Source organism: Cenococcum geophilum (assembly GCF_001692895.1).
Source record: "Cenococcum geophilum 1.58 unplaced genomic scaffold K441scaffold_107, whole genome shotgun sequence".
NCBI lineage: Eukaryota > Fungi > Ascomycota > Dothideomycetes > Gloniales > Gloniaceae > Cenococcum > Cenococcum geophilum.
The window spans coordinates 33,012-48,559 of record NW_027137665.1 but is presented as its reverse complement, the minus strand read 5'-3'; positions in this window follow the sequence as shown (position 1 = coordinate 48,559).

The following is a 15,548-nucleotide window of genomic DNA, read 5'->3' as shown; positions in this document are numbered from 1 at the left end:
TTTATTTTTAGCTCCTTCTTAATATTACCTAACCTACTCTCTTTTAATACTCCTATACCTTTTCTATAGCATTTTTTAAATTCTATAGTAGTCTTTAGGTAGTCTTATTATAGCCTATCTACTTAACCTCATACTATATTTTATTATTAACGTCCTTATAACTAATAATCTTTAAAACTTATTATTTGTCTTCTTTTTGTCCTCTATATATATCTACTTTATAAATTAGTAGCTTAATATTCTTATCCCATACGCGGTCGATAAAAGCTCTCGCACTAGCGAACTAATTAGAAGCCCTCGATTTTGGCAATATAAAGCTAAGGATTTAGAGTTATAATTGTTATCTTAAATTATAATAATAAAGTTTAAAAATGATATATTTTGGTATCTACTACTAGCTAATTTAATTAGGGTATTCTTGCTAGTAAGGCCCTATTTTATAGAGTCGTATTTTATATAGAGAGTAATTAAATTAAGTTTTTAAAGGACACTGCCGTCTTACCTAATCCTTACTGCCGCGTGGTTTCTATATAGTATTTTTAGAAAGTTCTATAAGAGGCTTCCTAGCTTTTAACTCTATTAACGCCTTTCTACTAGCCCTAACGTATACAGTACAGCTTTACTACTTTAAGAATATCCATATAGGTCCCTACCCGTACTACTTTACTAGTGCCTTATATATATTCTTATCTTCTATTATAATAGCGCGGCTGATAGGTTTAGTAAGATATTTACCATTATTAAATAAGGCCTTAATAAGTTCCTTACAGAAAGCTTTATAGGCGCTACGCTTTAGCCAGTAGCTAGAAATTAACTTAGTAAAGAGCTTATAGTAATTACTAATAGTTATATTAAGGAGGAAGTGGTAAAGAGGTTTCTAGAACTTTATATACGTCCTCTACGTATTAAAATAAGACCTTAATTAGTTAGCTTTATTAACACCGCCTATAAAGTAGTTATATATATTAATAAACTACGGGATTAAGACTTCCTTTATAGCTTAGTTGCTAAAGACTTTTTGCGTTTAGTGGGCGCTAGATATAGTAGAAGTAGGGCGTTATTAAGTTTGTTAAACCTTAACTCTACCTAGCGATATATAACGTTAGAGCTCGTAAAGCCTTATTTTTAAGTAGTAAACTTACTAAAATTAACCGTACTTATAAAAAGTACGATATTAGCGTCCTTTTAAGCAAACTCTATAATAATGCCGTCTTTTAAGAGTCTTCTGTATAGTTTACCCTATTTAATTTAGCCTAAATATATTAGCTTAAGGTTTGCAAGCGACTAATTAATCTGCTTAGTATTCTCCCTTTCTAATTGCTTAGTAGAAGCGGAATTATTCTCCTATTTATCTACTACCTCGCGTCTTATTTTAGTCGTTTATACTATTTCTATAGCCCTAATTTCTTTCTTTTAAAGCTAGTTAAGTAGCTTAATACTTATAAAAAGGTTATCTAGCTAGACGATATGCTTATACTTATTAAAATATTGTTTACTATTAAGCTCCTATAGAAGAAGATTTAATTCTATTGCCTGCGTCTTTAAAAAACCCTTTTCCTTTATTTAATATTTATCCAAATTAATACGGCCCTTCTTAAGACCTTTTATATACTAAAGCTAGTCTAATATATAGCACTAGTTTGCTATAACCTATATTTTAAAGCCTTCTAGTATAGGTTTAGTTAGAATATTAATAGTTTTAAAAGCTTACCTAGTAAACTAAGCAATCGTTTTATTAACTATAAGGTAGGTTTTAGGCTTCTAATATCGGCAGAAGCGGTCGCGTAAGATATCGCTAAGTATAGTAATCTTATTAAAAGGAGATTCTTTAGTAGGGTTATTTAGGTCCTTAGGCAAAGATATATAAAGCTTCAAATTAATCTACTACTACTAAGTCTTGCCTATATATTCTCTAATAGCAAAATAGTTAACTACTTTTTTATAGCTCTTTTTCCAATAGTCCTAGATATCCGTTTTAGGTAATAGCCCTATATAAATTGTTACTACTAAGTATATAAGAAGCTCCCTAGTAGTAGTTAGCTTCTATAGGCGAGGTCTCCTAACTCTCTTACTTCTCTTCTTATATTCTTAGTAGAGATAAAGCCTTATATACTTATTTATAGAAGCTGCTAGCTCTTTAAGCAAGTTGTCCGTCTATATAAGTTTAAATAAGGTAAGAGGATTAGTGGGATCTATATAAGGTAGTAGATTTAGAGCTCTATTAGTAAAAGGAAGATTAAAAGGTAAGGGATTAAATTCTAGTAGTGGCTAGGGCTTAGGCGGTAGAATTTTAGCGCGCTTATTTTTTAGAATAATATATTAATTGGGCTGCACAAGATCCGTATTATTAGAAGTACGTTTTCGACCCATTATGGTGGTTTAATTAAGGTAGGAAGTTGTATAGATTCTATGGTGAAAATATTTACTTATATTTTGGTGTTCGCGTATAGGCCACAATCCTGCGAGAGCCTTGACCACGCATGGGATATACTAGCTCTAGCATCGCGATATACTATATAGGGTAGATTTTTATCTTAGCTAGTAGGTTTAACTTAAATATAACTAGTAAAATATTTTACGTAATTTTAAAAGGTCCTAGTCTAACGTAGTTTAACTTCTTACTTAGTCGTTAACTCTTGAAAATTTTGTATAGTAGCTATACTCTGTCCCTCTCCTTAAGATCTAGTCCCTTAGATCTCTTAGCGTTATAGTACCTTTTTATTCTCTCTTATACCTTTTTTGCTAATTCTATAAGGTCTATATAAAGATTTATTAACGTCTTTATTCTTTCTTTAGCTATACTACTTATTTTCTTTACTTATTATAGTAATAACAATATTCTTAGCTTATATCTATAATTTGCCTTAAATAGTAATATACCTATTCCTTTTTATAGTGTTATATTATATATAAACTATATAACTAGTAATAGCAATACCTAATTATTCTATACGTAATTAATATAACATCTTAGATACTATTCTAGCGTCTAATTTAATATTTTCGTTTATTCGTCCGTCTGCGGATAATATACGGTAGAAGTTATTACTCTAACTCCTTATTCCGCTAAGAATATCTCCTAAAATACTGCTATAAATCTTAGATCTCTATTTAATATAATCTTATTTAATACTCTATATCTTATAAACACTTCTTTAATATAGATTTTAGCGATATCTTTTACTAAGATTTCTTTTGTGCATACTATAAAGTAGCCCTACTTAGTTAACTTATCCACTATTACTAGGATTATATTATACTCCTATCCAGTAATAGGATCTCTTAACTTTAGTAACTTAATAATAAAGTCCTATAATATAACCTCCTATAGTCTCTTTAGTATTTTAATAGGTTATAGCCCTCTATATAGCTTATACCTTATTAGTTTATTCCTTTAATAATTTAGATACTCTTTTATTACTTTTCTAGCTATACCCTAAATTCCGTTAATAATATGTTCTTCTTAAAGTCTTAACACTAAGCCTATTACTCCGTTATGCCCTTAAGTTATTCCCTTATAAAAATCTTCTATAAAATACTCTGCTATACTTTTTAGGATATACTTTACTTCTTAATTTTTATATATATCTATCTATAGATCTTCTAGCTATACTTTTAGAATTCTTTATACCTAAAAGCTTTCTAGTGTCTTATAGACTCTTTCTAGCTTTCTATCCTCTTAAGTTGCTATTATTTTAGGGTAATTATATCTAATTAATCCGTTACTATTTTTATATAGTATTACTTCTAATAGTTTCTTATTGTTCTATAGTTTAGCTTTTTTACTTAATACGTCTACTCTTATATTCTTAGTTCCTTTAGTATACTAAATCTTAAAATAGTATTCTATAAGTATCTCTACCTATCTAACTTATCTGTAATTAAGTTCTTTTATTATTAGGAACCCTATTAGGTTCTTATAATCTATCTTAACTATAAATAGTTTCTCTACACCTTATAAGAATGCTCTTTATTCCTTAGGTACTATAACTATTTCTAATAACTCTTTATTATAGATGTTATAGTTTAACTCTAGTAGTATTATCTTCTAACTATAGTATGCTACTAAATACTATACGTTCTTATACCTTTATAGTAAATATACTCTTAGTATAAAGTCTAATATATCTATTTCTATAACCATGTCTAGTCTTAGTTAATAGATTTTAAGGATTAGCTCCTAGGTAAATAACTCCTTAAGTTTTTTTTTAAAATAACTTCTTTTACTTATCTCCTTATGCCTACGGTTTCTCTTTCTTTATAAGCCTAGTAAATGGTTTAATATTCTTTAACCATTATACTATAAACCTTTTATAGTAGTTGTAGAGCCTTAGGAATAACCTTAACTATATTATATTCTCTAGTTCTTACTAACTTACTATAGCTTTAATCTTTTTTAGGTCTATACTAATATAACTTAGTTTAGTAATAAACTTAATAAAATCTATCTTCCTTATAAAGAACTTATATTTTTTAATTGCTACTAGTATCTATTCTTCTTATAGTCTCTTTAAAACCCATTTAATATATTCTCCATATTATTCCTTAATTATTAAGTAGATAATAATATTGTTAAGATATACTATAATAAACTTATTAAGGTATTCTCTTAATACGCTATTAATTCTCTTTTAAAATATTACTAGTGTATTTATTAACCTAAATTATATAACTAATAGCTTATATAGTCCTTCTTTTAACCTAAAGGCTACTTTCTATTTATCGCCTTCCTTAATTCTAATCTAATAGTATACCTATCTTAGATTTATCTTTATAAAGATTTACGTATTACCTATCCTATTTTAGATTTTGCTAATTAAGGGTAAAGAATACTTATCCTTTTAAGTAATACTGTTTAACTGCCTGTAGTTAATATATAGCCTAAGTTTTCCGTTCTTTTTTGGTATAAATAATACTAAATATCCCGATAATAACTATAATGGTCTAATATATCCCTTTTATAGGTTTTTCTAAACAAACTCTTTAAGTGCTCTTAACTCCTCTTAAGTAAGCTTATAGGTTAAAAAGAACCTTAGACTTATTCCTAGCTCTAACTTTATCTTATAGTCCTATACTATATAATTTACTAACTTTTTACTTTCTAGGCTCTATAGTTTCTTACTATACTTATAATATCTCTTTAGTATATAACTTAAGCCTTACTTAGTCTCTTTATATATTACTTTAGCTTAGTACTATACTAACTTAGTTTACTATCGCATCCTATATTATTAAATATTCCTAATATTAACCTAACCTATAATCTAATTGATCTTTAGATTATATTCCTATAACTAAAGTATTTTTAATACTACCTTATCCCGTCCTAATAGTAGGATATTAAAAGATATCTTAATTTATCTCCCTTTAATAGTTATTTAAATAGGTCCTATTTTAAGGTTAATAATACCTCCTCTATAGGCTATTAGATCTCCTAAAATTGTAACTAATAAGTAAGGTTATTCCTTTTATCTATAAGGTAATCCTATTTTTTTAACTACTACTAGTAAGATATAGTTCCGTATTACTCCACTATCTATTAATGCTTTAAACTATTAATCTTACCAATTAACTTATAAATTTAGGTGTTATTCTTAAATTCCTTTAAGGGTCTAAGGCTTTACTACTAGCCCCCTCTAGTCCTATAGGCCTCTACTTTTCCTAACTATTAGCTACTTAATCCTTATATACTTAGCTTACTCTTTAGCTAATATCTAGTTCACTTTTTGTCCTCTATATATTATAGATATATATTCTCTAAGTATTTCCACTACTATTATTTATCTAAGTATTCTTCTATAAGGAATCTTTTTAGTTAAAATATTAAGTCTCCTAACTCCTAAACTTCTACTAGATACCATCCGTGTATATACTTAGTATTTTTATACTATTGCTTATCTAGCGCCCAATATATTCTTATAGGGTACTTCTAATTATTTTCTTTTGGATTTTTGTGTATTTTATATATATTATCTATATATATAATCTATAATAGCGTATAATATACTAGATGCTTTAGGTTAACTCTTAACTTGTCTTTATTTTTAAGTTTAAACCTTTACCATATTAATCTAAACATTATAACTTTATTTATAGGTATTAAAATATACCTTTTACTTCTCTAATCCTCTAACCGTTTCTCTAGATCTTTTAATATTATAATTAAGGCTCCCTTAATATAATTTATTGCTTTCTCTATAATAGGGTAGTCCTAAATAACTCGCTTATCTAACTATATATAGAAATCTTTCTACTTATTATTATATTGTTGCTTATACCACTTTTAATACAGTTATTAGAGTATATACGGCTTATCTATAAGGAAGTATCTTCTTATTACTATATTATAATAACCTTTTATATATTATTCTTTAAATCTAATAGGGATCCCTAGATCCTCCTTATCTTCTAGTTTAGTAAGCTATTTAGCTTTTAATATACCTACCTTAAGCCTATTAGTAATTCTTTATATAGGTACTCTATCCCTTATATAATATAGTATACTAGATCTCTAGTCTAGTTTCTGTTTTTACTATATAAGGATTTTCTATCTAAATTCCTCTATAGTTTCTTTTATTTTTCGCCTTGTGAGTAGATCCTTAAAGTCCTCTTACTTCTTAATCTTTATCTATTTAATAGTCCTTATTTATGTCTAAAAACCTTAGTCCTATAGGATTCTCAATCCTAAGCTTACTTTTATCTTAAGCTTAGCTCTAGCCTTAGTTTAACTAGGCTTCTATAGTAATCTTATCTTATTTTAAGAATCTTAAATCTTACTTATCTTGTTTTAAGAGTCTTATGCCTTTAGGAAACTTCGTCCTAAGCTTATTTATATATTACTAAACTAAGCCATTACTCTACTCTATTGGTTGTCGTCCGTTATAGGTCCTTAAGCTTATCTTATCCTATCTTAGGAATCTTAAGCGTCTCTTATCTTATCTTAAGAATCTTAAGCCTTTAGCCTTTTGCCTTTATTAAGTACTAAAGTAGTTTATTATCCTACTTCTCTTACATTTCGTAAAGCGATAGATATTATATCTAGTAGGGTCTTAATCCCTACTAATATTCCCTATTCTATAGTAGAATTATTCTTTACCTCTTTAATAATATCTCTAAGGTCTATATACTCCTAGTAAGCTGCCTTTATTACCTTATTATCGCTAAATATTTTACTTATATTAAACTTATTATCCTTAATATCCAATCTATAAGATAATTTGTTAATTTCTCTAAACTCTAATAATTTTTAGCTCCTATAGCCAATAGCTTGCGCCATACTTAGCGTCTTTATAAATTTAATATGCGTTATTATAACAAAACGTAAAACTCTTAATTAAACACTCCTTAGTTCCTTATAGTATACTATTATCCCTTTATATATATATATCTTCTACTAGTCTTATTCCTTTTACTATATAGTAACTCTAACTACTTTTATAGTCTTTAACGTAATAACTCTATTTTCTATAATTTATATAAGCTCCTTCTTTAAACTATTTTTCTTGCTATAGAGTCTGCCTAAACGTCTTCTATTACTAAGATCCCTAGTTTAGCCTCTGCTTCTTAAACCTTTAATTACTTAATTCTTATCCTTTAGGTTTCTATAGTCGTTTATTTTATTTTCTATTTTCTTTAGTACCGCTTAGGTTTATTAGCTCTGCGCTATACTATAGTTTTTAAATTTAACTTTATTATTACGTGCTCTACGCCTTATATAACTATAGAACTCTATCCTAACCCTTCTTAGTCTACTCTCTTTAGTAGATCCTATTATTAATCTTAATTACTTAATTAATTAAATCCCTAAGAGTATCTATATCTTCTATTAGAATAATTACATCCTAGACTTTTACTTTAAGTCCTTTCTTATACTATACCATAAGCGCCTTATTATTCTATTTAACTTATATTACTAATATCTAAAACTATATTATATACTTAATTACTAAAGTTCGTTATACTAGGTTTTAAAGCTTTTATTTTACTATAGTAGTTGCCTTTAGGTCTCTAAACATTTATATTAGTTACTCTGCAAACCTATTCTAACTAGTAAATATATATTATACTTCTTAGTTAATAGTTAATATGCTATTTTCCTATATCTCTATAAGATAAGGCTTAAACCACTTAAGTGCTCTTCCTATTAGGAACAGTCCTGCATAGGCTATTTAATCCATAGCTATTACTAGCTTCGCTCCCTTTTATATAACCTTAAAGTATATCTACATAAGAAATTCTTTAAGTTTTAACTTTTTACCCAATAATCGCTTAATAGATAGTAACTTAACCTTTACTACTCCTATCCCATTAATCCTTTCTTTAAGTATCCTACTATTATCTATTAATTGATTAACTATAGCTTATAATTGTCCAACCGTAACTAGCTAAGAGTTAGTATCTACTATACTAGTATCGTTACCTAATCCCGATATAGTCGCTACTATTAACGCTATTATAACTGCTGCTTTTGGTGGTATATTGTTTAACTTCTTTTACTATAACCTTGGTAGTAAATATATAACGAAGCCTTATAGGAAATACTATAGTAGACTTGTTAATAGGCTAGGTATATAGGTATAGAATAGTCAATAATATAAATATAACTAGTGGAGTAGTTGCCTAATAGATTAACTCCAATTATATTTTAAGATTTACTATAAAAAAGAGAAACTATCTATAGAGACCGTGTGTCCTTAAATATATAACTCCTCCCTATAGTAAAGGGTTTAGTACGTTGGTATATTAGTACGTCGGTATATTACGTTCCTATATTCCCACATTCTTACGTTCTAAACTTATAACATAACTAGCCACATAACTTAGCTACCCTTTATCCTATAGCTCGATCGGTTCTAGCGCCTCCTATACTATCTTAACTAACCCGTTTATATACCTTCTTAGTAGTTGTACTACTGCCGATATAAGGTCCGTAACACGTTAGCTATGCGGTTTATAATTAGGAGGCAGTTAATTAGCCCTATTAGCTTATTTAAGAACCCTTCTATTAGTACTAGCCCATTTTACTAGAAGTCTAGCTCCTTAAGAATTTACGGGTTAAGCTATTCTAGATAAAAGAGGACATACGTCCAATATTAGGTCTTTAGCTTATTTTAGGGTCCTATGTCTTATTCTCTTTAGGTTAGGGCATTAGTCTTAAAGTTTTACTTACTAAAATAATATATAATCGTAAAGAGGAGAGTATTTTAGCCTACTAGGGTTATTATTTAGTGAGCTGCTTTATAGTTATAAAGCACTTTAGGGCTTTATAATCTGTATATATCTTAATCTAGAAGTTCGTACCTTTAAGCTCTACACGCTATTAGAAAAGTAATTAAATAATAGCTAGTATTTCTTTATTATATACTTTATAGTTATACTTAACTAGGTCTATTGTTTTTAAGAAAAAGGTAATAGGGTACTATTGTAGTAGTATACGCGGTCCCTCTTAGATAGGAAGTTATAGTACGGTTAGGTTGGTCGGTCGGTTAGTTGTAATTAGTTAGTAGAAATCAGTAAAAAAGCAGTTAGTAGGAAGAGAAGTAAACCTTTAAACCGGAAAAGTAACAGTCTGACGTTTAAGCGGGCTTAGACCGCCCAGGCCACGCGCGCTTAGGCTAAATCTTAACGTTGCTACTAAAGATAAGCCCCTTTCTCGGAAAAGTTAGCAAAATTCTATATATGGCTTAGTTAATGCCTAGAAATACCTAGTACGCCTTAATATAAGATAGGGCGCGGAGTTAAACTTATTTTAAAAGTATAAGATAATATGTCGCGTTTTATATATTTAGTCCTTTTTCTAGTACTTAACGGACTGTTATAATAGAACCTAGCGCCAGGTTTCCAAAGGCATATAATTACTAGTAAAATTAGCTTAAAGCTTCTTTAAGACCAAAAAGTAACTATTTAGTAACTATTCGGTAATAGTCTAGTAGAGGTCTAGATATAGTAAAGGTAACTATTCTTAAGGGGTGCTACTAGGAATTTGGCCTTATCTACTAAATTTTCTAAGAAAATCTTAAAAGCGGGCATGCGCCGCAAGCACGAATTTTTTAATATAGTAGGTATTAAATCTTATTATAAATTCTAAATGCGTACTTATAATTTATTAAAAAAAACGAGAAAAAAAAACGAGAAAAAAAAACGAGAAAAAAGTTTTATCGTTTTATTGCGCTAACTAAGATTATTATTATCCTAAGGCTAAGATTCCCCTTTAAGTTCTCGGTATTTCTAAGTAATTTAGTAATTACTCTTATATACCTCTACCTTTAAACCTTTTTAATATATAAAAACTTCGTTAAAACCTAGTAATTTTCCTTAATATTTAGCTCTTGCCCTTATAACATCCTTGGTATTAATTATTTAACATTTTAACTAAGCTTTTAATACTATTTCTATCTATTTTATACGCCTACTCCGCTTAAAGCTCTTATTAACCGTAGAAAAGTCCTTTAAAAAAGTAGTTTTACTAGAATATATGCTATATATTAATATAATAGTCTATAAAATAAAGTATAATTAGTAAATATAGGTAGGGCTTTTAATATAAATTAGATATATTAATACCTTTTACTCTAAATAGCCCTTTTTTAAGGTTTCTTAAGACTCTTTTACTATGCTATGGTATAATTAAGCCCAATATTTTAATAGAATTAGAACACCTTTTACTTTTATAAGTAAAGAGTAGTACTAATTATAAAATAATTAAGAAATATTATTAGTATAACTAATAATTCCGTGCGGCCATATAATATCCTTATTTAAGAACTTTAGTAGTATTCCGCTTATAGTAATTTCCCTAAATAGGTAATAGTTTTTTTTAAAGTAGTAAAGAAGATTTGGGGGTATTTAACTAGAAAATTAAGGTTAATACTTAAGGTTAGTTAAGGTGCTAAACAGTATTAGACTAAGATAGATTTCGTATAAGTTCTATAAAAGTCTTTTAAAGGCCTTACTACACTAAAGTAAAATCTCTAGCAGTCTTAATATTTAAGTTAAAATTAAATAAATTCTGCCTTTAAATAGTAACCTTTGCTTAGAAAGGTAAAGCGTAATTTCTTTCTTAATATAGCTAAGATATATTAGAGAAATTCTCAAAAACTAAGAGAGTATAAGAGGAGGTCTTAGAGGGACTAAAAAGTAAAGGCATTTTTTAATATTTTTAAAGATTATTTATATGGTGTAGGTAAATTCTTAGAGGATTAATATCCTTTATATTAGATTCTTTAAGAAACCGCACCGTTTCTCCTTTATCTTACCTAAAGAAATTAATTATATTTTTCTATTAAGGATATACTCTTATTATAGTTATACTAACATTTCCTTATAAATTATAATCTCTTTATATATTCTTTTTCTAGATTAAATAAATTCCTTAGTAAACCTAAGAAGCTATTTATTTTAAATGGTAACTATAGTATTTTAAGCTTTATTTCTTGTTAAACCTAAGGTTCCTCCTATACCCCAATTAAGCTATTACTTTTTTCTTTTTAATAGAGCTATATTAAGAAAATAATTATAATAATAGAACTTTTAGAGATTTTATTAAAAATATCTTAAAATTTTAGATATTAAATTTTAGATTTATATAGCGAAAATGGCTGTATTAGCGGTTTTTTTTATAAACGCTAATTATTTTTTAGATCTTTTTAATAAAGGACTTACCCCGTACCTTATTTTTACTAAAAATCTTTTAATTATTTCCCACGCATATAAGCCTTAGAAAAATTAAGAATTACTTTCTCTCTTTTTAGAAAATATCTTATCTCTCTTAAATTAACTCTTTTATTTTATTATTAAATACTAAAACTCCCTTAAATCCTATATAGAAAGCTATAGAAGATGCCGAAATTAATAAGGAACTTAATAAGTAATAAGAGATTTTAGTAGTAGAATCTAATAATTCCGTTAGAATTAATAAGTTGTTTAAAACTGTATATAAGGCTATAGAGGGTGTATTAGCACCTATAACTTTATTAGGTTATATAGGGTATATTTCTTATATATTCTAAGAATTTAGTTAAAAATACTTATATCTAATAAGATTATTCTAGGTAAATTAAAAAGTATATTAAATTTGTGAAAAAGGAAGCCCTAGAGCTTAAAAAGTTCGTTATAAAGCTAAATAAAGATATTCCACTATTAATATACCTATAGATTTAATCTGTTTGTAAAAAGGCCGAACCTAGCTTATCTTCTTAGTTACTATAAGAAAGTAAGAATAGAACCTAATTATATGCGCAAAAAATGTATATAGCAGTCTCCTATTTCTACGCTTACGAGGTTTATCTTAAAAGTAATTAATTTTCCAAGAAAAGTAATAGAGAATAGATAGGAAACCCAACACTTTTAGATATTATGGCAAGATATATAAGAAGTCTATATAGACAAAAGGTATATTTTCTTTCTTAGTAATACCAATAATTATTTACTATTTACTATAACTAACGCTATTTTATAAACTTATATAGGAGAAATATAAGAAAACGTAAGAGTTATTACTACGTTAAAGCTTTAAGAGCTTTATAAATATAACGCAAATCTTAAATATACTTCTTAGTTATCCCGTCTTCCTATAGGTTAAGGAGGACGGATTTAAGGAGGTATTTATTAGCGTATTATAATAAGCCTTATATATGTAATAGCTTTTGTCTATTTTTTTTTAGATTTAATAAAGTTCTGCGTATTAAAGTTCGGCATATTTAAATCTATAACCTTACTACTAGAAAGGTTAAACTTACGCTTAATTTTTAGAAAACACATTAAATAGGAGGTAAGATCTTAAATTTTTAAAAGTATACCTAATTTTAACGGCTTTATAGAAATCTAACCCTTTTTTCTTTACTTTAACCGAGAAGAGCCCTAGCTTAATGTACCCACTCTTCTACTTAAATGGCTAGATATCTCAAAAGTTATATTAAGTTACTTATTTAGACCATTTAATGCATTTAACCAGCCAATGGTCAGTAAAAATGTTAAATTAGTAGGTTTTTTATTATTTTATAAAGAGTTTATTATTTTAATATTTTATCTAGGCCTCTAGAGTTTTTCTTTAGAATTATTAATAAAATCTTATTAATATTAGGGAAGATCCGCTTATTTATAGGGGCCACTCCTTTTAAAGGGGTAGCGTTTAGTATTTTTCTAGTAAAAAACGCTAGGGAATTTGGAAATTATATAGTTGGGGAGGCTAGAGCTTAGAGTTTAATTCTTTAACAATTATACGGTATCTTCTTGGTAGAAATAATAATCTAGTTAAATCTTATAAGCATTATATAAATCCGAAGGCTTAAAAAGGTACCTTATGTCCTTATTATAGAAGATTTTATAATTATGCTTAATATATAGTTTTATTAGAATATCTTTATTTAATATAGCTTTATATATATATTTAACGTAAGTAATAGGGTTATAATAGATAGTATAGCTATAATAGTAAGACCTTACTACCTTTTTAAATAGACTTCCTATCTACCTAAGTAAGTATATTACTAGTTCTAAAATTAAAATATTAGAAACCTACCTCTATTTTAAATATATATTATATTCTTTAATTAATATCTAATATAGATCCTATATAGGCCTATATAAACTACTCTGTATATAAAGAAATTTATATATTTAACGTGTTTCACCAGCAAGTCGTCCGCACCAGTGAGTCGTCCACCCTAAAATCTTACCAAAACTCAGAAAAACTGCACCTTAATATCTTAACAACGGCTTAATAATAAATTCTAAAAATATAGATTTGGACTTTTATATATACTCTATAGCTTCTATTAAAGTTGCATTGTAAATAGATTACTATATCTTAAGAAATACTAATCTATTTACAATGCAACTTTAATAGAAGCTATAGAGTATATATAAAATTCTAAATCTATATTTTTAGAATTTATTATTAAGCCGTTGTTAAGATATTAAGGTGCAGTTTTTCTGAGTTTTGGTGGGATTTTAGGGTGGACGACTTACTGGTGCGGACGACTTGCTGGTGAAACACGTTATAAGAAAAAGCCCCTAGTATTATATTTTAAATACTTATACTATAATACCTTACTAGCCTTTATAACCTAATTATAATAAAACTATATAAATCGCTACTAATACTTAACGTTTTAGTTATTATGATAATTAGAGAGCCTATATAAAAGCCTATAAATTAAATCTTATAAGATATAAGCTCTATACTTTTTAAGTAATCTAATATATTAAAATAGTATTAAATTTATAGATAAGGCTTATATTATTAATTTATCTATNTATANAGTNAGTATNTATATATATAATATAATAATAAGGAGGTAAGTTACTAGCCTTTTATACTATTAAAAGATTAACTTTTAATACTCCTACTTAAATTAATAATATAGGTTAATAACTTTTACTTAAATTAACTATATAGGAAAGAGAGCTTCTATTTAATNCTTATATANATTATATAAATAGATAAACTAAGTAAACTATAGGCTTATTAAACCTTAAAATAAACTCTTATAAAAAAAGTAAAAAAAGAGTATTTAAGTAGATTTCTTTTTAATAAATAAAATCTAAATATTATAGTTTAACTAATCTTTTATAAATTATTATCCACTCATTCTCCATAAATAGATAGTCTCTTAATAGGGCTATATTTTATATCTATTAAANAATATATATTAAGTACTTATTTTACCTAAAATAGCTTTTATTAATATTATACTATAGCTTTTTTAACTATACTTTTAACTTTATATACTTTAATAATTCTTTTACTATTTTTAACCACTATTACTTATTATAGGTTTTAGATTATAATCTTAGATAATAAAATACTTTTTAGTTTTTTATATAGGNCTAACTANTANTANCCCTAGAGCCTATAATAGATTAGGTAGATATAAGTAATACTACTTTACTTTTTATCTAATTATTAAGTAGGTATATAAAAGTGTATATACCTATAAATATTTAAATATCTTAAGAGAATTATCTAAAAAGAATTAACCCCTACTAAGTAATACTTAAAGACTTAGTTATATAAAAATAAAAATAGAGGGGGGGAAGGTATTATAGTAGATATTATAGTAGATATAGAGCTTTATATAGAGCTTTAAGGGAGCTTTATAGAGAGTATCTAGTAGGGCTTTTAGTAGAGCCTTTAGTAGAGCTCTGCGTAGAGCTTCGGTAGAGCTCTATACAGAGTTTTAGTAAAGCTTCGTGCCGAGCTTCTAGTAGAGCCTTTAGTAGAGCTCCATGCAGAGCTTTATTTAGAGCTTTAAGGGAGCTTCATAGAGAGCATCTAGCGGAGCTTTTAGTAGAGCCTTTAGTAGAGCTCCGTGTAGAGCTTCGGTAGAGCTCTATGCGGAGTTTTAGCAGAGCTTCGTGCCGAGCTTTTGGCAGAGCCTTTGGTAGAGCTCTATGCAGAGCTTTGTGCGGAGCTTTATGCAGAGCTTCTGGTAGAGCCTTTAGCAGAGCTCCGTGTAGAGCTTTGGTAGAGCTCTATATAGAGCTTCGGTAGAGCTCTATGCAGAGCTTTGGTAGAGCTCTGTATGGAGTCTTGGTAGAGCTTCGTG